Source organism: Muntiacus reevesi, chromosome 11 (assembly GCF_963930625.1).
Source record: "Muntiacus reevesi chromosome 11, mMunRee1.1, whole genome shotgun sequence".
NCBI lineage: Eukaryota > Metazoa > Chordata > Mammalia > Artiodactyla > Cervidae > Muntiacus > Muntiacus reevesi.
The window spans coordinates 48326142-48329796 of NC_089259.1; the positions used below are offsets into that span (position 1 = coordinate 48326142).

At 45.0% G+C, this 3655-nt stretch overlaps 1 pseudogene; it reads left to right on the forward strand.

The window, feature by feature from the left end:
- Nucleotides 1-318: 318 nt before the first annotated feature.
- On the forward strand, nt 319-2129 carry LOC136144138 (palmitoyltransferase ZDHHC7 pseudogene; annotated as a pseudogene).
- The last annotated feature ends 1526 nt before the right edge of the window (nt 2130-3655 follow it).

Genomic DNA, 3655 nt, shown 5'->3' on the forward strand with positions numbered 1-3655 from the left:
TATACTGAATTCAGAGCCATATGGTCATGGAATTTGCTACAAGGAGCAGAAAAAGAGACGGGAAAGCTATGGGTTATAGCAGACATTGTTGGTTGCTGTCTAATAGCCATACTATAAGAGAGGAGAACAAATCTGTCCCCCATGTTACATCGATTTCTTTAGCTTTAACCTTTGGCTCATTGGTAAAGAATCCAGCTGCCAATGCAGGAGACATGAGTTTGATCCCTGGGTCGGGAAGATTCTCTGGAGGAGGAAACGACAACCTGCTTCAGAATTCTTGCCTCAAAAATCTCAGCCTCTGCCTGCTCCACCCAAGCCATGAGCACTCTGGCTGCACGATGCACCCTGACTCCCCAACGGCTGTCAAAGCTGTGTGCACTGCAGGCCAGGAGTAGCCGAGGTACCAGGCAACCCTGTCTGGGCATTGTATCCTATTACGAAGGACAGTATGCACCTTAAGATCCTGAAAAAAAAGGGGGGATGGTACAAAATGTTCAAGTAAATTTTAGAAATAACTTGTGTGAGTATTTTGGGAAACCATGCGGTCATCAGGATGCTAGCTGGTGAGATGGCAAGCGTCATCCTCTCCGGACTGAAATGACAATGAAGATTTTTCTGCCTCCTCCTGCTCAGAGACAGATGGGGCCACCAGAGTCTGGTTCATCTGAGAGGTCTGTAGCAGGATCTGTGCCTATATCACGAGGCTCCCGGTCGCCTACATGGACTTCCTGGTGATGCTGGTCATGCTGCTGACACTGCTCACCCTATTTGTCTCTCCTGAAGTCCATGCTCACCCAGCCCAGGGCAACACCAAAGGAAATGCTATTAAAGAATACATGGATTTCTCTTGGTGCATGCCCAGTAGTGGGACTCCTGAGGCATATGGTGGTTTTATTTTTGGCTTTTTAAGGAACTTCCATACCATCTTCCATAGTGACTGAACGAATTTACATTCTTATCAAAAGTGCAAGGCAGTCCCCTTTGCTCCACACCCTCTCCAGCGTTTATTGTTTGTATCATATATTGGGGCTTCCCTGGTGGCTCAGTGGTAAAGAATCTGTCTGCCAATACAGGAGACACAAGTTCAATCCCTGGGTCGGGAAGACCCCTGAAGAAGGAAATGACAACCCACTCCAGCATTCTTGCCTGGAAAATACCATGGTAGAGAAGCCTGGTGGGCTACACACCACAGGGTCACAAAGAGTTGTACATGACTTAGGAACCAAACAACAACAACAATAATCATATATTAACACATGTATGTGGAATCTAGAAAAATGATATGGGTGATCTTATCTGCAAAGCAGAAATAGAGACACAGACGTAGAGAACAAACATATGTACAACAAGAGGGCATGGGATGGGGATGAATTGGGAGAGTTGAGTTGAAATATATATGTTACTGATGACTGCATATAGAATAGATAACTAATGAGAACCTAGTGTATCACCCAGGGAACTCTATTTAGTGCTCTGTGGTGACCTCAATGGAAAGGAAATCCAAAAAGAACGGATATATGTACACAGGCAGTTGATTCACTCTGCTGTACATCAGAAATTAACACAATACTATAAAGAAACTACTTCAGTAAAATATTCAAAAGAAAGAGTACATGGGGGCTTGAAGCTGAAGCCTGGAAGAAAGATCTACAAATGCTCAACTGCTGCTGTGTCTGGCTTGAGCACACCCACCACTGCAGTATTTGCAAAAGATGTACTCAGAAGCTGGACCATCGCTGCCCATGTTGATGGAGGAGAATCAGAGACTTTTCTGATCTTTACTGTATATGTAATGCAGACCTCAGTGTGTATGCTGATCCTCTGTGGGCTCCAGAGGATCATCTCCTGCATTCATCTCTTGCATCTAAGTGTACTGGACAGAAATATAGCGATTTTTTCACCTCCTTAACTACAATTCTGTTGATCTTCCTGTGCCTTGAGGGCCTTCTGTTTACACTTTCACTGCAATCATGTTGGGCACCCAGATCCTCTCAACATGTCATGATGAAACGGAGAGGGAAAGGCTGAAAAGTGAGAAGTTGATGCAGGAGCAGAGGCTGCAATGGGAAGGGATGAAGTCTGTCTTGGCAGGCAAGGGCTTGCTGCTTTGGAGCATCCAGTTTAATTGACTGCAGACAGGACCCAGGAAAGGGGCTCCAAGCTCTCAATGTGAAGCCTTCTCATCATGCTGGAACTTGTTCACGGACTTTATTTATTCGGGGTCGAAAAGGGTATCAACAGCTTATCTGTGACCAAGAGGACAGGTGGAACCTACACAAAGCAATTGCCTGCTCAGGCAGAGATTTCACATTTACAGTCACATTTGCCACATCCCCCACCCTAGTAACTGGGTGATGCTCAGTGTCACTGTCCAGTAATGAAAGCTACCCTGGAAGTTGTTTCATCTGAAATAAGGGGCTCATTGTTCATTGGCTTCACTACCAGGATCTCCTTGCACTTTTCAACCTGGCTGAGACATGGAGTCATCCTCTGCATCCCATGTTCCTTCGGGCCAAATGGCTCTTCCTCAAGATAGCCCATGATGCATTTCTTCATGGCTTCCAATTTACCTAAATTTTATGCTACCAAAGTAACCTGATGTCTCTATCATAGATTAGCAGTCCTGTCACTATGATCTTAGCTGAGTTACTTTTCAGATAGAGCTAGTTGCTACGTCACTTTGTCCTATTACATTTTTGCCCTAGGTCACCCCACCTGGAAGGTAAACTCCCTACAGAGAAGATTTTGCCATTCTGCTCCTTATTTCTTCAGAGACCAAAATGCCTGGCACAGAGTTGGCACTCAATTAATAGCGCTGAATAAGCAAATACATTTTATTTATTATAGAGATAAAATGTATTAAACTGAAACAAAAATTAGTTTCATAAGTGTTTGGTATATGTTTTAAACCACTGGATCTTAAATATTAGCATATTCTGTGTTTTCTTTCTCAAATATGTCTATGTTGGGAGAAGAGAGAATGTTCTTAAATTTTTTAGCCTTCTTGATGCTCAGCTGGTAAAGAATCTGCCTGCAGTGCAGCAGACCTGGGTTCAATCCCTGGGTTGGGAGGATTCCCTGGAGAAGGGAAAGGCTACCCACTCCAGTATTCTGGCTTAGAGAATTCCATGGACTGTATAGTTCAAGGGGTCGCAAGGAGTCGGACACGACTGACCGACTTTCACTTTCACTTCACTTTCACAATGTAGAAAATAGGACCTTGAATTTCACATTCTTCTTTAAGGCCCATCTAGCACTCCTCCACGTGCTGTCCTGCCCCTGGCACTTCAGAGTTTATATGGCAGCAAAGAAGAGAGTGTAGCACAAGGAACATCTTACTCAACTCTAGTGTTGATCTGCCCTTGGTACTTTCTGAGCTTTGCGGTTGTTGTTAAGACTACTTCCAGGCTTCCCTGCTGGCTCTGTAGTAAAGAATCTGCCTGCCAGTGCACAAGACACAGGTTCGATTCCTGATCCAGGAAGATCCCACTTCTCTCGCAGCAACTAAGCCAGTGCGCCATAACCATACAGTCTGTGCTCTGGGGCCTGGAAACTGCAATTACTGAGCCCATGTGCCACAGGAAGCTGAAAACCACACGCCCTAGAGCCTGAGCTCCCCAACAAGAGAAGCCACCACAATAAAAAGCCCACGCGC